The sequence below is a fragment of the Papaver somniferum genome, unplaced genomic scaffold, assembly GCF_003573695.1.
Source record: "Papaver somniferum cultivar HN1 unplaced genomic scaffold, ASM357369v1 unplaced-scaffold_133, whole genome shotgun sequence".
Lineage (NCBI taxonomy): Eukaryota > Viridiplantae > Streptophyta > Magnoliopsida > Ranunculales > Papaveraceae > Papaver > Papaver somniferum.
Genome location: NW_020622492.1, coordinates 30,734 through 54,223, shown reverse-complemented (window position 1 = coordinate 54,223; position 23,490 = coordinate 30,734). Strand labels below are relative to the sequence as shown.

Sequence of the window (23,490 nt, the reverse complement as noted above, 5' to 3'; positions counted from 1 at the left end):
GATTTTGTGCAGGTTTATATTGAAGATCTAATAAGATTTGAAAACAAAGAAGATATTGAAGATTTCTGATTTGTGAGTTCATAGTCTTTGGGGTGCATAATACTCGTTTCAGTAAAAGAGGATCCAATTAATAATCGGTTTATCCTTGTGGTAGATTGGATTGATTAATTGAGTAGATCGGCATCAACACAATTCTTTGGATTAAGAGTGTTGTTGGCTTAATCTTAAACGATTACTTCGGTAATTGAACATAAGATAGATCTAAGGACCTGACGAAGGAGTTTATGTTAAGATAAACAGAAGAGTCTTTGTCCAACTCATATTACTTGGTTGAAGAGGGTTAATACCAAACAGATTTGTTGTTCCTTTACTGTTTGGAATACGAACCAAAGGAATTGATCCAAATACGTGACTTATTTATAAGTTGGAGGCATGGGAATACATACGGAACTAGGTGAACTATAGGTTTAGTTGTTTGGTCTCAACTATAAGAAGTTGGTGTAATTTTGTGTAGCGGCTTAATCCCGAGAGTATTCAATTCTTGACAAGGTCCCGGGGTTTTTCTGCATTTGCGGTTTCCTCGTTAACAAAATCTTGTTGTGTCATTTACTTTATATTTCCGCACTATAATTATTTTATTATAATTAAAGTAAAATACACAAATGTTAATTCCTATTTACTTTATAAGTGAATCCTATTGTGTTTGGTTAAGTCCGAACCTTTTTATCAAGTAACACACTTCGTTGTTGTATTGTCTCGATCTCGTATCCATAGACGATCGTACGAAGTGTGAATCGATTAGTTGTATTGTCTCGACTCAGTCCATAGACAATCACTTTCGGAGAAAGGACTTATAGGTTGGAAAAGTTTTAGCTTGAGGTATATTTGGGTACCCTCTCCTTTTCAGTTATGCAAAAAAAAGAATAACAACAACCAACCTTTACCAGAGATAGGTTGAAAACCGGTTTTAACTATTGCAAGAAAAAGTTGAACCCCGAAACACATATGCTTCTATGATAAACCAAACGATTCAACATATTGTGACTTTTTCACATATTGTTTCAATCAGAACCCCTCATGATCCTTTGATAAAGCCTACCCACATGGGCTAGAACTTAATCCTGCTAAACCAAAAAGTCACCCAAACCATAAGGGTTCACAACATATGAGATCGAATATTAAGGTTAGAAAACCGAAATCAAACATCCCATAACCATACATAGCAATAATATAAAGCATTCAAGCACAGGCTATGTAATCATAAACTATCACAAGAAAAAATTATAAACCAAATAATTTTATTCATAATAAGATAATGTTATTCATAATAGACCAAATTGAAATAATCAAGAACTAATGTATATTTTTCCTTCTCAATTCTCGTGAAGATTGCTTTCAAAAACTTGATTCAAATTCTTCTGACCACTTCCCTTTTCAATAGATAATTTGTTCATCTCAAACAGTTGAGAAAGAAGATTAGCTAGTACTTCTTTTGAATCCTTTATCATCAGCTCATGATATCTAATATAACCTTTAACAGTAAGAATTTTTTTTATAGAATCTTGAGAGTTATCATGAAGAGAAACATCATGAGCTTCAGTCATAACTGATGCACAGAGTGCTAAATCATCAAGAGATGACCCTTCTTTTACCGATTTCTCCGTTGAAATAAAATAGTCTTATTTTAGACAAGAACAAGGTATATAAGATGGGAGAAAATCAAGGAATAATTTGGTTTATTAAAACCGAAACTATTTTTATAAAAATAAAAGATATCTATTATTTTTCATTAAAGAAACGGTCATGAACAACTTGCCCAGATTTATGCTTCCTCACAATCAGAATTTTGGGCAACAAGTGAGGATGCATATTTCAACATAATCAGTGTGTGTTGAGATGAGAATTATTCTCACCATAGTTAACAAAGGAATCCTTAGGATGACTTATGAACAAAATAGAATGTGTTTCCTTTTGTTCTTTCTTTCTCTTGTAATTGCAAGAGTTTGCAATTTCCTTTTGAGATCTCATAAACTTACCAGTCTTCTTTATCCCCTTGCGAAGTGCTTTGATAAGTTTATTTCCAAGGAAGATTGCAGTGTGAGTTATCAGAAAAACTAGTTTCTGATTCTCTTGGTTTTTCATCCAATTTTTCTTGTTCAGATTTTACCATACGGGTTTTATCTGAAAGGAATTTCGGAAGGTTTTCAAGTACCAGGCTCAACCTTTTATTTTTCTTAATTTCCAACTCAAGTTTTTCTAGGAGTTGATTAGACTCGCAGGATCCATCACTGTTAGAGTTGGAAAGAAGTGTATTTCAGTTAGACATTCCTTCATTGGATTCTTCCTCCAGAATATCATCAAGAGTAGAGACATACGCCTTGCTGCACCTCTGAGATCTTCTGCTGGGACAATGTTTTGCCATATGTCCGAATTTATGGCACTTGAAGCATTGTACTTATTCATTACCCTTTTTATGACAAAAAGATAATGTATTAGGATCACGTTTATCATTAGATAAGATTTCCTTAATTCGTTGCGCTAGAAGCAAAATAGTTGAGTCAAGATCTTTTTCAACAGATACCTTGTCCTCTTGGCAACGTTTCTCAGTTTGATTCTTCAGCAGAATTTCTCTACCAAAGATCTTTAACTTTCGTACAAGAGAGCTTTGAGAAAGTATAGAAAGATCATTTCCTTCTATTATGGCATGTTTCTTAGACTCGTATCTGGATGGTAAAGATCTAAGAATTTTGCATACTATTTCCTTTTCAGGTATGACCTTTCCAAGAAAAAAAGATGCACTAACAATCTCAGAAAGTTTAGAGTTAAACTCCTCGAAAGTATCATTATCATCCATTTTGAGGTGTTCCCATTCAGATGAAAGGGAAATAAGTATAGCTTCTTTTTCAGAATCATCTCCCTCGAATACAGTCTCAAGAATATCCCATGCTTCTTTAGAAGTTATACAAGTCAGTACATGATGTAGAAGATCATGACTAACTGCGTGTATGATGGCATTTAAACCATCAGAATTTTGTTTTGCAGGAACCATTTCTTCAAGAGTATAAAACGCTAAACGTTTGAACTCTGTTTCCGAATAATTCATCGGTTGTTGATATCTATCTTTGATTAATAACTAAGTATTAAAATCTCAGGATTGAAGAAAAGCTTTCATAGCATATTTCCATAATGGGTAGTTTGTCCCATTAAATCTTGGTGGTACGTTAATTGAAGTCGATTCATGAGAACTCAAGTTCATTCTTATAGGTTGGATAGCACCAAACACAGATTGTTAAATATTTTCGTGTTTGTCAGCTCTGATACCAATTGAAAAGATGAGGGTACCCAAATATTACCTCAATCTAAAACTTTTCCACCTATAAGTCCTTTCTCCGAAAGTTATTGTCTATAGACCGAGTCGAGACAATAAAACTAATCGGTTCACACTTCGTGTGATCGTCTATAGATACGAGATCGAGACAATACGACAACAGGATAATTTGTGAGATTGACTATGGATACAAGATCGAGACAATACAACAACGAAGTATGTTTACTTGATAAAAGGTTCAGACTTAACTAAACACAATAGGATTACTATCAAGTAGATATGAATTAACATTTGTGTATTTTACTTCTAATTATAATAAAAACAATTATAATTGCGGAAATAGAAAAGTAAAAGACACGACAAGATTTTGTTAACGAGGAAACTGCAAATGCAGAAAAACCCCGGGACCTTGCCCAGAATTGAATACTCTCAGAATTAAGCCGCTATACAAAATCAAACCAACTTCGTATAGTTGAGACAAAGCAACTAAACCTATAGTTCACCTAGTTACGTCTGTATTCCCACGCCTCCAACTTTTAATAAGTCATGTACTTGGAACAATTCCTTTGGTTCGTATTCCAAATAGTAAAGGAACAACAAATCTGTTTGGTGACAACTCTTTTCAACCAAGTGACGTGAGTTCGACAAAAGGCTCTTCCGTTTATCCCAATAAACTCCTTTGTCAGGTTCTTGGATCTATCTAATAACAACTACAAAAGTAATTGCCAAGATTTTGCAATCAATACTTTGAATCAAAAAGAATTGTATTGATGCCGATATACTCAACTAATCAATCCAATCTACCACAAGGATAAACCGATTGTAGTTGGATCCTATTTAACCGAAACAAGTATTGTGCACACCAAAAATTATGAACCCAAATCAGAAATCTTCTTCGTCTTCAAATCTTCTTAGATCTTCAATAAACACCTGCACACAATCAACTTGAATCTCTTATGATCAATCACACACAAAATGGAGTCTGTTAACAATGGATTATTACAATACGTCTTTAGATCTACCAACAGTCTAAAGATCCCTATCGAAACTTCGATCTAGTTTGAATGAATCTTCTATCAGAAGAGAAGATTCTCAAGCATAAAAAAACTAGGTGAATTAAAGTTCAACAACCGTTAGTCAATCAAATCAATCGAAAACTAATAATAAACCGCAATTATCTGGTTTCCCACCGACGGTACTAATATAGCTTCTCAATCCCAAAGAAGTCTTTAAACTAAGCGGTCGTAAGAGATTTCGCCTAATTAGGTTATTTTCCTCTCTGAATAGGCGGCTCCACCAGTAACAACACAACTAGGTAATTTTGCTGGCTCTGAGGATTAGTTTGCTCGAAATGCAAACTTTGATATTTATAGACCAAGGAAGTTTGGACAACAAGGAATTTCCAAAACCGAAAATATTCTCAAGATATGCAATATATTTCCAAATTCGGTTTCCATAATTCCTGGAAATGCTTTGTCCAAACATTAACCGAAAATCTGTTAGAAAATCTCCAACTAGTAAATGCACATTACTAATTTTTATTTTCCAGAAATAAAATTAAAAACCTTAATTAAAAGATTCTCAATTTATTTTTTCGATCCGAGATTTTTCTTTAGCTATCAAGGAATATCTTTGAACAATAAAAGATAAACGTTACTGCACATGTTCAAAGTATGTCGACATCTTTATTTTGTAAGTCCTCTTTCATACTTACAATCTTGAAACCGATTTGCCACACTTTCAAACAAGTTGATAATTGGTTCATCTGACTTCCAAGAACTATGTAATTGATTAAGAATACTCAATCACCAAACATGGGTTTCACGGTTCTACCAAAACAAGTTTTGGTTCTACCTCCATGTGGGAACTGGAATTAGTCACACTAGCTTTCCAAAATTCGGTTGACTAGGTACTAGGATCGGTTCCCACATATATGTGGTATCTAACTTGTATTTATTGCACATGTCCATAGGATCTGTTCCCAATATCTAAAAACGTGTTGTACATGTCCATAGGATCGGTTCCCAATAACTAGAAACTTGTTGCACCTCTTACAAGGATCGATTCCCCTTTGTGATCGGTTGCACCTCTTACTATGATCGGTCCCCCTTTGACTAGAGTTGGTCACACCAATTACAAAAAATCGATCATACCATCTCAGGTGATTACTTAAGATCGGTTTCACTAATAAAAGTCATACCAATACAAAATTCAGGCCTTGTGAATATTTTTTCCAAGAACATAAACAAGTCATGAGCGGTTATACTAATCACACATATTGGTAATTCAATAGATTTGCAATGAATAACAATACCAATAAGCCTAGCAATTTCCCTTTCGATTCACGAAACAAGTTCATGAATTTAATTCCTTTAAACGAATGTAAAACATTGTTTCCTAGGATGAAATCTTCACCTCATACCCATACATAATCACAATACCATTTAAAAGATTATGTCAATGTCTTATATACGAAGTTCAAAAGATAAGTGTTATACTTCTTATTCTATTCCTTAATACTACGTCTAACTAGAGTATAATCATTCATAGCTTTGCATTTATGTTTTCAATATGCAAGAGTTGAATGATACGTTAAGGAATGAAACAGTTCAAGTCAAATATTACTAACCTCAAGTGGAAGGATGATGTTGTCGTTGTAGCTCCTTACTTATTCACTTCTTCAAGTCTTCACGTAATACTTTAATGTCTCATATCCTAATACTTTCAAGATAACCAATACAAAGTTGACTCTAGTACATAATCAAGCTACTCTTTAAATGAGTTTTGGCTCACTAAAATATGACAACCAAACTTGACATACCAACGCTTGGTGGGTTCAACCGAGCTATGCTCTAACAATCTCGCCTTTTGTCAATTTTAGTGACAAAACTCTTACATCATATGGATAAACAAATTACAAGAATTCATTACACATATGCTTTGTTCCCGAATTCAACAACACAATAACCTGTATAAATTCAATCCATAAATGCCGTTGTTGACATTATAATAACAAAGCTAATACTCCCTTTAAAGGTAAGATATGTAGATTAATCCGCACGTCTTTGTTATTCCTTTGTAGTCCATATAAAGCATCAATATGATATGCTACTCCCCCTTAGTCTATGCTTTACTCTTTCGTTAGATAAAACGTTTAAGCACCAATGTCCTTTCCCTTAGTGCTACCAATCAATATAAATCAATACCAGTATCACTTGTTTACTCCATATATTTATCCCCCTTTTGTCACAAAATGACAAAGGTACGAGCAAATAAAGGACAAACCTAAAGGATCTTATAAATCTCACAAGACTTGCAACCTATAGAGTTAAGCACGAGGGTTCCACACACCATTTTTGATAACCAATATCAAAACCGAAACTACAAAGTAATTTTGTTTTGATATGTTACCAAGGAAACAATTGCCCGAAGCAATTTTCCCTAATAGTTTAGAAAACCAAAAATCGACTAAGCACCTTAGTTCCTTTGCTAAACCGATTGTACAAATACAATCGCTTATTCGATAAGACCAAAATAAAGATAACTCTATTTTTCTCATCAGTTTTTAATTATCCATATAACTTAGACCTTTCACTTTTAAACAAGACAAATACTAGGTCAGTTAACTATCATTTCTTGTTAAGGCATTCGATTAGACTTGAATAACCGAAACCTCCGCTTTGATAAGTCTAACTAAGATCAGAATTAATTTAGTTTCTCTTATCCGGAATCGAATTGGACTAAACAATTCATCCCGAAAAACCTTTTCTTTTGTTAAGCCATAAAAAATTCATACAAACCAAATAAGTCAACATGCGTAATTATTTACCTCAACCGGAAGCAATTGAAACAACATAGACATTAAAGCACCGCAATTGCACCGAAATTTTGTAAGCATAAAGGATTGATATCAAACAATAAAGCAAGATAACAATAGTTTTTCTTAACCGGAAACAATTGAATCACACACACATCCATACAAAAATAATGGAATAAAACATCAATTGTACCGAAATTTTGTTAAGAAAAAGCAATAAATATACGCAATAAAATCAGGCTTTTCTTAAACAGGAAAACGATTAACTAACAAAGTCGTTACCTTAAATTTCGCATCCTCTTCTCCAATATGTTTGCATCTTATTTCCATGGGAGAATTGATATTGAAATATCATTATGTTGTCATCCTTATGCAAAACAAAAGAATAACAATAACCAACCTTTACTAGAGAAAGGTTGAAAACCGGTTTTAACTATTGCAAGCAAAAGTTTAATCCCCAAAACACATATGCTTCTACGCTAAACCAAACGATTCAACATATTGTGACTTTTTCACATATTGTTTCAATCAGAATCCCTCATGATCCTTTGATAAAGCTTACCAACATGGGCTAGAACTTAATCCTGCTAAACCAAAAAGTCACCCAAACCATAAGGGTTCACAACATATGAGATCGAATATTAAGGTTAGAAAACTGAAATCAAACATCCCATAACCATACATAGCAATAATATAAAGCATTCAAGCACAGGCTATGTAATCATAAACTATCACAAGAAAAAATTATACAACAAATAATTTTATTCATAATAAGATAGTTTTATTCATAACAGACCAAATTGAAATAATCAAAAACTAATGTCTATTTTTCCTTCTCAATTCTCGTGAAGATTGCTTTTAGAAACTGGATTCAAATTCTTCTGACCACTTCCCTTTTCAGTAGATAATTTGTTCATCTCAAACAGTTGAGAATGAAGATTAGCTAGTACTTCTTTTGAATCCTTTATCATCATCTCATGATATCTAATGCAACCTTTAACAGTAAGAATCTATTTTCTTAGAGAATCTTGAGAGTTATCATGAAGAAAAACATCATGAGTTTCAGTCATAACTGATGCACAGAGTGCTAAATCATCAAGGGATGACCATTCTTTTACCGATTTCTCCATTGAAATAAAATAGTCTTCTTTCGGACAGGAAGAAGGTATATAAGATGGGAGAAAATCAAGGAATAATTTGGTTTATGGAAACCGAAACTATTTTTGTAAAAATAAAAGATATCTATTGTTTTTCATTAAAGAAACGGTCATGAACAACTTGCCCAGATTTATGCTTCCTCACAATCAGAATTTTGGGCAACAAGTGAGGATGCATATTTCAACACAATCAGTGGGTGTTGAGGTGAGAATTATTCTCACCATAATTAACAAAGAAATCATTAGGATGACTTATAAACACAATAGAATGTGTTTCCTTTTGTTCTTTGTTTCTCTTGTAATTGCAAGAGTTTGCAATTTCTTTTTGAGATCTCATAAACTTACCAGTCTTCTTTATCCCCTTGCGAAGTGCTTTGATAATTTTATTTCTAAGGAAGATTGCAGTGTGACTATTTCTTCCACATGAAGAACTTATCATGTTATCAGAAAAACTAGTTTCTGATTCTCTTGGTTTTTCACCCAATTTTTCTTGTTCAGATTTTACCATACGGGTTTTATCTGAAAGGAATTTCAGAAGGTTTTCAAGTACCTGGCTCAACCTTTTATTGTTTATCTACTGAGATATAAAATTTATTGATCCAAAATTCCTGTGATAATTTTCAGATAGCAGAAATTCTGTCTTGTCGTAGAAATACGATCGGTTGCGTACCTTTGTTATTGGGTCAAGTTGTGTTCGTACAAGTACCCGTGTTACTGTCACGAATCAATTTTTAGAAACCCTAAAAATTTACCTCCTCTAAGAAACCATTTAAATACCAAATTCCTTGAGTCACGTACGCATACTCTGGGATTTTTTGTGATTTTTCAAGGATTTCTTCTTCCAACTCTAGCGGTTTTGTAAAAGGTTTTCTTGACAAAGGTATTGGTTTCGAGTCCAAGGGAAGGAATACAAGAACCCTAGTAGAAGATGATCATCCTAATGCCTCATGTTACTATGCCTATACACATCAGGATGTTGAGAGTGAGGATATGATTTTTGTTGAAGTGGTTCATGATTTTTTTTTAAATATTTTTAGGAAGAAAAATTGCAGCTCGTTGATACTTTTAAGAGTCTTGATATGTTAAGAACTGAGTTGAAAAAGGTTACTTCTGACCTTGGTCTCATAAAGACACATGTTAAAGATCTTCTCAATGAGGATATCTTCTCTGAAGAAGCAGTAGATGTTGTCAATCACAAGCTCAAATACATTAAGGCTCGTGAGGATTCCGAATCGTCTATTTGATTTCAGTTCATGCTCGGCTTTGATGGTTTAAGAGTCTGACCTTATTCTTTAGCTTGTTGATTTTATTTTGTCTAGGAAATCTTCTTATGAGAATTTTATTCTTGAGTTTTAGGAAGAATAACTAGAGTTTGGAATAGCCATTATTGTGATTACACATAGCTATGTCCAATGATTTTCATCTTCAATGTTTTTATATTTATTTGTTTAAATTCTAAAGTTTGTCTGGAATATGATTTTTGTAGTATTGATATTTATGGTTTTATATATTGCAAATTGTTATGGAATATGTGTGTTTACGTCCGTAAACTATGATTGTCCCATACATGGTCAAAAGTTAAGTCTTTCGTATGTTGATATTCAAGTATTGATAAAAGATTGAATGAACTTTTGACTTACAAAATTTAAAGCCTTTATGTCATTATTTGATAGAAGAAAAGATAAAACTTTTGTTTACATGGATTATGTCTATTGTATGTCATTGTGCAAATAGTGATGGAAAATAGAATGAATCCTTGTCTATTCCGCAGTATTGATCTTCCATGATCCATATTTTTTTATACTGTGTGGCTCCGTAAGTTTTCTTTTGTTGAGCATTTCCGATTAAATTAATCATGGGTTCTCTTGTGGCTAATTTAATTGAGTTTTTGGATACAAATTCATATTCTTATATGATTTGTGTTGTCAAAATAAATCCATCTTTTTCTTGTGAAAGTAACGTCGCTCTTGTTGTTCTTTCGGGAATGACATTTTATGGGGGAGAGTTCTTAATTGAACTTGTGCTTAATCGCCAAATCTTTGTGGGGAGTACGGCTGTGGAATATTATAGGAGTTATCTTGTATCTTTATAAACTCCTTGATGAATTCATTTAGCTTCGGCTATATGATGGCATCTAAAAAGTTGATATGTGCTTTCTTTTGGTCATGAAGTGTCTCGATGGAAATTTCATTAGGATCCCACTAGTTTTCGTACCTTTGCCAATTTTATTGACAAAAAGGGGGAGAATTAATGTGTAGTTCACACTACAAATACATATAGTTTTCGGGTCATTATGTAAGGGGGAGTGGTTTCCATGTGAGATGGAGTATTGACTAAGGGGGAGTGATACATATCACCATAGTGTTGTTGTCGAAGTTGTGATACAATTGAACTTTGATGTTGTATAATAATACTATGACATTGTATAACAATGATTGAGATCCTTTGTTTTCTCATTGTTATGGCTACGGATTTTCAACAACGATGATGCTGAACTTACAACCTTTGGAATCATTGGAGTACTTGGAAGTGACGAAGATTTCGAGTAATGTTGAAGAACCAAGGAGAGATCATGCATCTGGAAGAGAAGTTACAAAGTTTATTTATTTTGTATGTATTGATAGTTTTGTTACTAAAATTGACAAAGGGGGAGATTGTTAGAGAACTGCTCGGTCAAACTCGCAAGCGTTGCTTTCTCAAGATTGTTTGTCAATTTTAGTTGCCAAAACTTCAAGTCTTGATCTCTAGTCTACTTATAGCTAAGTCTCGGACTAGGATAAAAAGTGTGGTTGAGCTCTAGACTCCACGGCGTTCATCATACAAAGACGAAGAACTACTCATGGAACTGGTGGAACTTCATCGAATAAAAGGTATGTGGAGACTTGAACTTATATATCACTCAAAAGTCTATCTACTCTATCTCCTTTCTTGAGACAAAAGTCATATTGCTATATAGACTTCGATTATACACATTTGCTATTTCGAGCTGAGTTTATCTCGCTTATCTATTTCTCGAAATATGTGTCGGTAAGATTTCTCTTTGGGAAAGATCATCTTTACTAGTGACGAAAGTCATATTAGTTTTAATCACTTGAAAATCGCTTTGACGAAAATAGTTTGTGAACAACAACTATATAACGTTCTCTAAGAATGTTTCAATGATTTAAATGAGAGTTTAGAATATGTAACCATCCTTGGAGATAAGCATATAGTGTGTTCGCACATCAGTGTATAAGTCCAAAACCGGGAACCAAATGTATGCATACTTGTGTGTGTACTAAATGGTTGATGGAGACAGGGTAAGTATGCGTACCCGTACGCATACTGGCGGAAGTTCACGACTGCGAATTTCTGCTGAGTTTGGAAATCAAAACCAACTCAATCCGGTTACCAACGTATGCGTACCCGTACACATACTAGTGGAAAGTTCATGTCCGTGAATTTCTGCTGAGTTTGAAAACCAAAAAAAACTCAAATCCGGTTACTTAAGTACGCATACCCGTAAGCATACTTAAGTGTGTTACTTTATAAAATTGGTTTGTTCATGAACTAAAACATTTATATATTTAAGGAGTGCTATTTGAAAATTGTGGCTATAATGTTCATGAATCGATTTGAGTGAATCAAAATCAATTTTGCTCTGATTGTGTCTTGTATACTTCTATAAGATCTAAGCAATTGAACAACTCTCTAACTAGTTCTTTTGAGTCATTTGAACTAGTTATGGTGAAGATGAATATGGTTGATATGAAAGTGCTCATATGGATAACCATTTGGTTAACTACTGTTGAACCAACTAGGTGTACACGTTTAGGTACGGTTGCACAAACCTAAATGAACGTGCATTTCATTTGTGTATAACAAGCTAAGTTCGATCTAACGGTTGAAAGATATTAGCTTGAATCTAATCAGTTTTTCATCTAACGGTGACTATTGAATGCTTTGTTACCAAGGTAGCATTGATTGCAAGCCCTGATTTGAAGATTATATAAAGGAGAACTCTAGCAACTAGGAAACCTAATCCCCACACCTCTTGTGTGATACTAGTTTCATAACTAGAGTCGATTCTTCTTTAACCTTAGGTTTCTTATCGAGATCCTGTAGGTTAACGACTTGAAGACTTCATTGGGATTGTGAAGCCAGAGCCAATTATTTTCTCTGTAGTTGCGTGATCTGATCTTGTTGTTTCTATCGTATTGAGTACAATTGTAAGTTTGGCTCGATATTAATTTCTCCGATAGGAAAGATAGAAAAGTAGTCACAAACATCTTCGTCTCATCGTTTGTGATTCCAAAATATCTAGTTTCGTCATCATACGATTTAGATTATTGTGAGGTGATTGATAATTTTAGGCTGTTCTTCGGGAATATAAGTCCGGATTATCGATTGGTTCATGTTCACCTTGATTTATCAAAAGAGGAAACAAAACTTGTAGGTATTTCTGTGAAAGACAGATTTATCTATTATTGTAGACTTTTCTGTGTGATACAAATTTGTTTATTAAAGTATTCGACTTTAGGTCGTAGCAACTCTTAGTTGTGGGTGAGATAAGCTAAGGGAATCAAGTGCGTAGTATCCTGCTAGGATTAGAGACGTAAGGAGCGCAACCGTACCTTGGATTATTGTGAGATTGATTGGTGTTCAACTACAGTCCAGACCGAAGTTAGTTTGTAGTAGGCTAGTGTATGTAGCGGCTTAATACAATGTGTATTCAATATGGACTAGGTCCCAGGGTTTTTCTACATTTGCGGTTTCCTCGTTAACAAAACTTCTGGTGTCTGTGTTATTTCTTTACCGCATTATATTTTGTTATACAAATGAAATATCACAGGTTGTGTGTTGAATCGATCAATTGGTAAATCCAACCTTTGGTTGTTGATAGAAATTGATTGATACTTGAACATTGGTCTTTGGTACCGTTCAACTTAATTTCTCTTATATTCAATTAGACTCGCATATTTCTATTTGCTTGAGTAAAGTATTGAATCGAGAAATTGAGATATAACTCTTTGATATACTTTTGATAAGATTGAGTCTGACTGTCTAGTTGATTCTCTTAAAAGTATATTGGAGTTTGTCCATACAGATTGCTAAGCGAAATATTGGGTGTGGTTGTTAGATCCTCGCTTTTTCAGTTTTTCTTCCAACTCATCTTCTAACTTGTTCATCTCCATCTCCCATACCATCAATTGTCTGAGGGTCTTGTTGAAGTGTTTGCATTTAGAATCTTATTCTTTCCATAGTCTAAAACAAATTTCTCTTGAGTTTGTCGATGTTTTTCATCTCCCTAGTCAAGAACTACCGGTCTACTGTTCTTTGTTTTTCGACGGTCTTCTGATGATCTATTAAAGTATCCAAAAAACCTTCACTTGCTTCTCCTTCTTGGGCAACTTTTCTCGCTGCTCTTGCGTTGTTTCTTCCTAATAATTTTCTCTTAATCGCAACATTGACATTCAAGTTGGAATTGTTATTTGTTGTGGTTTCTGGTGAAGAAAATGGATTCTCCGGAGGGGATGAGATGTTTGAGATGGTTGTGAACCTGGGATTGAAGGAGAAGAAGTGTATGGTGAACTTTCAGGTATATTTTTCATGTTTGCTAACACTTCTGGATTATATTTAGGCAACACTTTAAAAATATGATAACAACTTTCATAACCAAAAATCTTCCCATGTTTGTGGTGCCGATCATTTCGACACTTTCGTTCGACATCAACATCGACAAGACCGCTCGCTCGAGCACGAGCAGCTTGCATTATAGCAGCAACATACAAGGCAGCTTGGGCTTTGATTACAACAAAGCGACCGGACAATCCATTTGCATCACGATCATTGATGTTCATAGTTTCATCACGAAATTTAGCAAATATGTTATCCCACAACTTGGTAGATTGTTGTTGGGCACCATCGACACTATTTTGTGTAAAGAGCACATAATTTCTGCAAATGCTTTCATCTTCAGCTAAAGTAAGTTTTGGAGCCCTAATCTTCTTATTTTTAGTCACTTGAGAATTAGCATAAGACATATTAAAAAAACTACACAATACGAGTGACTGGAAGAGTTGGATGATGAAATTTGTTTTAGATTAACAAATGTGAAGAGTAGAGAAGAGAAGGTGTGAGTTAAAATGGAAGAGGAATTTGGTATTTATAGGGGTGAGATTTATGGCCGTTAGATTAGATTTTATATGGCGGTGAAGACTAGACCGGCCGAATCTAAAGCGCTGGCGGTCTAAACTCGACCGTTCAGTAGAAACTTGACCGAGCCTGGCTTTGCCACTTAGCCAGATCAATTTGCTTATTTGCCAGTTCCATAGTTGATGCAACCCAGGTAAACTGGCTAGTTTTTTATGCCCATTGGAATCGGCTTTAGTGAGCAAAAAGGTTTATGGTAGTGAGTTACATTATTTAAGTTTTCATTTGTTAACTAAAATTTTCATTATTTAAGTTACATTATTCAAATTTTCCACAAATTTGATCCTCGACTTCGTATTTAATCCAGCAAAGCTTGGATTACGAAATTTCATAAGACTAAGCAAATTTTTGGCGTATATTAAGATTCTTCTTTCATTGTTAAAGTCTTTTGACTTTGCTACGAAAGATATGTAGATAGAGATATAAGGAGAATTAGTCTTCGTTACTGACCTTTAACCTTTGGTGAAGTTCTTCAAAAGGATATCTTCTTGTGATCTTGAATATTCAATAGTAACGTGTATGATCTCAACAGACTTGACACACCAATGAATGTGGGTTCAATCGAACATTTCCTATAATAATCCTTCTCTTGTCAATTTTAGTGAAAAACTTCTAAAGACGTATGGACTTTTATAAATTTGACTGTCGGCACCAAACGTTGATACTTTCTATCTTTTTTGAATTTTCAATATTCTTTTACGGTTCTGCATATATTTGTTGAGTACCTGTCGTTGAAAGATTTGTACGACTTCGATAACAAACTTTACATAAACTTCCGCTTGAGAGTTTCGCCGCGGTGATTTTAAATCCGCACAATGAACAATATCTTTTACTAATTTCGCAATCTAGGAACCATCATCCTCTGCGAGTTTGAGGGCTCTCACCATTTTGAGCTTACGATATTATTTTATTTTTGATAAGTGTTTTGAGCTTACGAACCCCAAAATCCATTCAAGAGATTTTGTTGATTCAATTGGTTGTTGCATTGACGCGGATACAACTCAAGAGACGAACAGATTCCCATAAAACTCTCCAAAAACTAAGATGCGGACACACGACCATTTTAGGCGCGTCCATGCTACCTTTGCTTCGAAGGAATTTTTTTGTCAAAGCATGCTCCATTCATTTAGAAGTCAAAAACATTTTTTTGGACGCCTTGAAATAAGTTGGCTTATAATTCATAGGAAGGCTACATTTGTCCTATAAGATCATGAAAATACTTTTAACTGCAACCCTAAGATTAAATTCTTCGAATAATCCAGATATTTGAAGCAAAAGCTCAAAAATGCCAATTGGTCAAATCATAAAATTTAACCTTGTTTCAATCTTGCGAATCAACTAGACAAGTCTACAACCTAAAACTCCACATCTAATGATACATGAATTGCAAACAATACACGTCTCCAGGAGGGGATTCTTGAAATCAAATACGAAAGTTAACCGCCAATACCCCGCATCACTTTAACTCCCAACTTTGATACATTATTGGGGCAATTCCTATGGGAATGAAGAAACCCGTATCTTTGTTGAGCTAGGTGGATGGCCAAACTGGTTTTTCCACTATGGTAAAGCACTTGACGTTAGATAACTAAACGTGCGATCGAAAAACAAACGCTGGAGTTTCAAGGTAAAGCACCAGTGTTGGAAGGATAAGCGCTAGAGATCAAAGCTTCAACGCGGCGATTGAACGTAGGTCGCTGGCGTTTGTAGCAAAAACAGCAACGGGTAGTTTTTTTAAATTCAAAATTCACTTTTTACCTCTATAAATTACCATCAATTTAAAACAATTCACTCACACTAAAATTCACTTCTCTTTAATTTTCTCTTCTAAAATCTATTTCTCAATGGCTGAAAAGGCGATCACACTTTTTTGCGATGCAAAACTTGAAGCTGTTGTTTCTAAGATATGTGGGAGTTCTAAAAAGATTGAAAATTGTAAGAGGAAAGTGCAAGTTTTTGAAGTTGATCCAAGAAAATGTTCCGCTAAAAGGCAAAGAAGAGCTCCAGTTTTGAAAGTTAACAACAAAAAATTCAAAAACAAAGGCGAAATTGTCAAAGAGCTCGTTGAATGGAAGATACGTCAAATGAAGATAAACAGGAGGCCAAAACTTGTACTTGATTTTTATTGAAGTACGTTTTATTATTGCCTAAGTTTGTATCTTGAAAAAGAATTGACATCAATGAACGGAAATATTTAGATTTTAAAATAGAGATCTCCACTTCAGATTAAGCGAAATTTATTACAATTTGAACTTGCAAATAATATCAAATCCACAACAAAAATATCAAACTACATCAAATCCAGCGACATTCTCTCTGTAGAGTTCATAGCATTCAAAATGATTAAACCCTCTTCCGCTTTCTTCAGTAAACTTGGTATGAGCGATGGTTTTCTGTAAAACAGATAAACAACAAGTTCATATATTTATGATGCAGTTGAGCAGTGAGGAAAAAGGTAAGATACTCACCAGTTCTTCATTGGAAAATCCAGAATAGCTACGGGGAACCATCCACAAAACTTCTGTATAATGTTTGACTTCCTTAATGATGAATGCAATTCTTAGTTCTAGGCTCTTACTGTTTCTTATGGCTTCATTCCGCGATGCTACAAATGTCCCAATACTCTTTCCCAGTTATTGTCATTGTTCATTGTTCTCATCATACAACGTAATCCACATCGAACAAGAGCAACATCTTCTGACATTGTAAAGACCGGGAGCGGCATTCGAGTGCAATAACGATGTGCTTGAGATGGACCATCTTTTAGAATTCTGAAACACGCTTCGTAAAGAAAAGTTTTACCGTGAGCTTCCTCCCAATTATCAAGAGTTGTTTGGATCACTTCATCTTCAGTTACAGCACTGAACTTTTCTCGATCAATTTCCATTACCAGAACAAGAAATGGTTGGAATACAAGCCTAATATATTGAAAACGAGCACGCAATCGACGAGCATCTCGGTTTCCTGGGTTTCCCGTCAGTGAGACGAACATTGAAAAAAAGTTCTCCCAAAAACAACTGTCATGAAAAATAACAACACCAGTGATTACCCTATAAAAAAATATGCTTTGCATATTGTTATATCCTCTTCTTCAGTAAACTTGGGACCACGATTTCTAACATACATTTCTGCAGAGTGGGAGAGATCAAGAGTTTTAGAAAAAAAGAATAAAAAGAAGATGTGATTTTGGAGATGGGAGGAATGGAATTTATAGGTCGAGAAAGAAGATCGAGTCGTTGGGAATTTAGCCGTTGGCGTTGTTAATACAACCGCGCGTGACTTTCCTTTAAGCGCCCGTTTGAATTACCATAGGAGTTGGTGTTCTGTAGTAAAACCGCGCGACTTTACTAAAACCGCCCGTTTGAATTACCAACGCCTATTTTCGTGTTATAAATACAACACCTCTCAACCAAACCAACAGATTTCTTTCTCAACATCCACCATGTTTTCTAAAGGAAAAGCGAAGCAAATATTATTTGTCGAAGCAAAATAGGTTTGTCCATTATGTTTCATGGATAACCACAGTCTTATGCAATGCTCTTGGATGTATTCAAACTGTCCGCGAGAAGGTTGTTCACGCATCAGAATGGTGATTGAATCACAACCGGAAAAGCTCAGGTATTTGCAATGTCAAGATCCCAACTGTCCATAGGAACCACATATGCTAGATGATGCTATGAAGATTAAAAAGGAAGAAGAAGAAAAGATTGCAACACTCTGCAAAAACTTCAAACTTAAAGCCAAATTGAAGATGGAGTTATTACACTGCAAGCATTGTGGATATGGAGATCACGAATACAAACATTGTCCACAGAGAATCAGTGGATGCTCAAAGCCCGATTGCAAGACTTTTATGCATTTGCGGACTTCTTATGAAGAAGACACATATGGAAGGCATTTCTGGGAATGTCCTAATTGTTTTTTGGTGGAGTGGGATGATTGAAGTTGAAGGACAAATCGATTCACTATGGTAATATGTTATTTAATTTGTTGTATATATTTTGTTATTACGATTATCTAAAACCATCAATATTATAAGTAATTTAAATATTTCCTCAATTATACAATCAATTTCATAAATAAAAACATATTGCATTGAACAACCACATCATACATGAGAATAAAAGAAATACATTAACTTAAAATAACTACTACATAGGCGTCAATTCTCGGCGGGCGGTGGAATTCCTAGGGCGATGTAGGGATCGTATTTGTTGAGCGCTCTAGGAATGTTGAAACAAGCATGGAAGTCGAAAGGACGACCGCAGTGAGATGCTTGCCACATCGCTAAAGTTCTGGGAAACACTTCATGTTCGGCTTCACCGTTGAGCTTATTTTGGTGATTCTCCATTAGTTGGGCGATGAACTCATGTACATTCATACTAATTAAACTAAAATGATGTTGCAATCCACCAGAATCACGCCCATGGAAGTTCCCCATTTCAGCGGTGAACATTCATAAAACTTTCTCCCAGAAAGTCAACGTCGAATCGGCTACATTACTCATGACAACATCTTGTGTGTGAAAAACAAAGGCTCTACAAATAGCTAAATCCTCTTCTTTAGTGAATATAACACCACGAACTCTGGGAGGCATTTTTGTAGATGATTTGAGAGTGAAGAATGTGTGAATTTGGAGTTGAAATGAGGAGTATTTATAGAACTCAAAAATTATAGCCGTTAGATTACAAGATTTTATAGCCGTCCAGATTCAGCCGTTGGCGACTCTATGACAAACGCGCGCTGGAAGCACGAGCTCTGGCGATTTAGTACAGATCACGCGTTGCAAAGAAAAGCGACAGCGCTTGTGTCTCAAACACCAGCGATTAAGGCAAGCTCGCCCGACCTATCATTAAACGTCCGCTACATCCTCCAACTCAATGAACAAACCAACAAATTTGTTGGTTTGAACATCCATTTTTCATGTTTGTTGAGTCCACAGTGAGATTAAAATGAACAAACTTGATAATTTTTTTCTCTTACCAGGGAAACATGAACATTACAGAAACCAGTTCAACACCTGCTCTCGAAAGATGCTACGGCACAAACAAACAAACAAACAAAAAAACATATCAATTTGAAACGCATATCAACTTCACACCAGCCATGAATAATACCATCTTAATCGTGGCATAAGTAGAGGACGCTAACCGGTGGGTTCTCCATTCCTTTCCCGTTCCTACATGTTTGATTAACATCAAGGGACTCACAACCCTTTCAATTCAGGACAACCCGTCGGGAGAATGGAAAAACCTCCATCCCTGCCTGCTTAAAAGGAAATATTACCTCAATTTGTAGGTAGTGAAAGGTTCATTTGAGGAGATATTACCTCAAATCCTTTGTTTGCCTCATGGTTGACCAACATTTGTTTTGTTTGAATGAATCTCAAGGTCAAGTGAGTCTATTACCCACTCCCCCAAGTATTTTCAGGCTTCTTTCTCCTGGCAAGTTATCATACTAAACCTAGCATGTACAAGGACCCAGATGGATTCGAACCATCATTCTCAGCAAACCTTACACCATGTTTGTTTACTCCTGACTCATCTGAGTCGTCTGGATCTGAATCATCTGGATCTGAGTGAAATCACCTGACTCATCTGGATCTGAGTCGATATGTTTGTTTTGAGTCAGATATGACTCATATGACTCGGAAATAAGTGAGTCAGTGGTTTGGCCCCATGAGTCAGGGGTATTTTGTTACCTGACTCAAATGAGTTCGAGTCAGGGGTTATGTATGAATCAGAGGTCGAGTCAGATCTGACTCAAAATGAAAAACAAACGATCTGACCGCTGACTCGGTCCGAGTCAAAAGTTGACTCAGATTCAGATACCGACTCAGCTGCAAACAAACAAGTTCTTAGTAAAGTTTTGAGCGCTCTGACCATTTTGAGCTTACGAGTCCATTAGATAAAATTGAGATGACTAATTGAATTGAGATGACTTACGATAAACCCATTGTTTCAAAGGTTTAAAATTTATGTCTTAGCATTCTTTATGTTTTAAACAAAGATATTTAAATAAGTTCGCCATAATTCACAAAGATATTAGCATTCTTTCTGTTTTAAAATTTATGTCTTAGCATTCTTTCTGTTTTAAACAAAGATATTTAAATAAGTTCGCCTATAATTCACAATGCTACAAGCAGATCATGAAAACACTTTTTAACTGTAATGCAAAGGACAACTTCTTTAAACAATCTAAGCAATAGCTCAAAGTTTAACCTTGTTTCAATCTTGCCAATCAACTACACAAGCCCATCAATACAAATTGCAAATTAAACAGGTCTCCAAGAGCCGCAAGAGGTAAGGGTGCACAGGAACCGAGCCGGACCGACGGACCATCCCGGAACCGGTGGAACCGTACCTGTTTTTGTCCTGAACCGAGGAAGGGGGTACAGGTACCGGTCCAAAAAATAGGAACCGAGGCTAGGGAGGTACAGGTACTCGGCCCTACCCATATCCCGTGCCGAACTGTACCGAGTGTACCGATCATTTGTGATCGTTAGATTTCTATCTAATCTAACGGTGGTAGATATCTAATATATATAGGAATGAGTTAGGGTTAGAAACAGAAGTGATTCATTTTCTTTTTCCTTCTTCTTCTTCGCCGCTCTCCTGTCCCGAGTCTCCTCCTCCATCACTGTGTTCATAAGAACACACGTTAAACAACACCAAATCCATCACTGTTTGTTTGATTAATTCAATAAGTTAACTAGAAGTCTATAACAGGTAACCAAAATTTCTTTGATTATGATTATTATTGTGAATCTGTGATGTTTTTATTATTTTTTTTAATTTTGATTCTGATTATTATCTTCCTTTTGTGTGTGTGTTCAGTTAAATTTAAACTGAGGAGTGAATTGGGTACCCGAAATCTCGATCTGTTTGTTCTGAATCTTCTGATTCCTTAATCATTTGATTAGGTAAGATGCAATCTAGATCTGTCATCTGTATCATTTAATTTGAGCTTCATTAGTTTGATTATAAGTTTATAACATAATGATTTGCATGACCAATTCTAGGGTTTTGGATTGTTGTTGCATTTAAACAGCTAAGTTTTGTTTTCTTTAGAAACACGTTGTGAATCAGTAGTATTGCGACTTATTTGCGTTTTGCAACAATCAATCTTTTTCCCTGTAACCATACATTGTTAAGCAGATGTACATGTTGCGATTCCCAAGGTGTATCATTGTAGGTTGTTAGTTTCCAGCCATATTATTGATCTGGCATGCACAACTTTTTCTAGTCCTGTAACTCCTGTTGCTTTAACTCCTGTTGAGTATTTTGGATTGTACCATTTTGATGGACATGAATTGTTTGGATAAAGTAGATATTCCATCTTAACCGATTTCTTTTGTCATCTGGAATTAACTGATAATGTCTCCATGTATTTGTCTTTCTGACTTCAACGTTTTGGTTGGCGGTGTCGTAATTGTCTCGGAGTTAATAGTTATCTTTCATGCTGATGAATCCTTGTCGTTTGTTTCAGACAACGTCGACTTGGGAACAGCTTGTGGACGATACCACCGTGTTTCATGCCTTAGTATCATTGATCCAGGTGAGACGGAAATATCATTTGTCTTCATATGTTTACTGAATCTTCTTCTTTTGCCTGACACTTCTTTTTCTTTTCCGTTCTGTTCTCCAGGTGATTCTGATATCATCAAAACCCTTCCCGGTGACCAGTAAGCGAAGAAAGCTAGCGGATCCAATCGATAGATCCATAATTTTTCTTGTTTGGGTTGACTCTTTTTCTATCTAGTATGAGTTGAGTTATAGTGAAATTGAATCAGGCTATTTCAAATTTATAAGTCCGAAAGAACACATTAATACTGAATGTTTTTTGGTAGCTGAATCTGAAAGTATGTTCTTGCACTTTATGAATGTCGTGTGAGACTATTGTTGTGTGTTTTCTTTCTAACATTTCAACCTAGAACTCAATTTGTCTGGAAAAATGACAGGAAAATCTGTCTTTGAATTCTGACAGAAAGTACTGATTGGTACCGGAACCGTACCTGGTACCGTACGTGTACCGAATGGTACCGGAACCGAGTTACAAGGTACAAGTACCGGTCCAAAATTTTGGAACCGAGCCTAGGGAGGTACAGGTACTCGGCCTGGGCAGGAACCGAGCCGAACCGTACCGTGTGCACACTTAGCAAGAGGGGAAATAAAATATATGAAAGTATACCGCGCACTACTTTAACTTCAGCCAATAGTACAAAATTATAAACCCGAAATAGAGAAAAAACGTTCTCACACCTGAAACCCGTTTTCTTACTGGTTTTTTTCCTTTCAAAATCCCAAACCCTAATTCTACAGATTTCAATGTTCCTTTCAATTTTTCTCTGCTAATTTCTAGGGTGGCCAGCCCAATTCAACAGCAAACTCATCTATTAGATTAGTCCTTTCAAAACCTGATTTTGTCCCTGCGTTTTGTTGATTCAAATTTCCTTCTGATCTTGGTGTTGTTCTTTCAAGATCCATTATTCATGGCGACATCTTAAATCACCCTTACTTTTATAAATTCAATCAATTACTTAGGTATTATTTCAAAATATATCAACGAGTTTTAGATAAGAATTTCAATAAGAAGCAGACGTGGTGGCTTTCCTCTTCATCCCTCTTTCGGCGGTGAATTTCTTTCTTCTAGAATGTATGGTATTTCACATCTTCCTACTATGGGTTATCAAATCAGGTATTTATGATTTCGTACCATATTGGTTTTTATGAAGATTGGGTAAAACCAGAAGTTATTTTGCTATTGGATAATGTTTAGGCTATCATTTTTACAAAGCAGCTGCCTGGCTCTTATGTACACTTGCCATTATTTTGAACTACAATTTCAATACCTCTTTCATTTCAAACATCCTGCTTCTGTGCTGTCTTTGAAAGTTCCTTTTGTTGATGTTCTCTGACATGTTTGTCTCTCGTTCTGCATAAATCAATAGGTCCTGTCATTACAATCTCAACATGAGTTTCCCCTATTTAAACCTC

The 23,490-nt window shown here is 35.3% G+C and overlaps 1 protein-coding gene across 2 annotated transcripts in view; it reads left to right on the top strand.

Moving 5' to 3' along the window:
• The first annotated feature begins 22,720 nt into the window (after positions 1 to 22,720).
• LOC113333676 overlaps positions 22,721 to 23,490 on the top strand; it is a 3,116-nt gene continuing 2,346 nt past the window's right edge. The window contains exons 1-2 of one of the 2 annotated variants that reach the window (XM_026580102.1): positions 22,721 to 23,191; positions 23,445 to 23,490. The gene's annotated coding sequence lies outside the window, so the exon portion shown is untranslated. The other variant, XM_026580101.1, reaches the window with a different exon arrangement.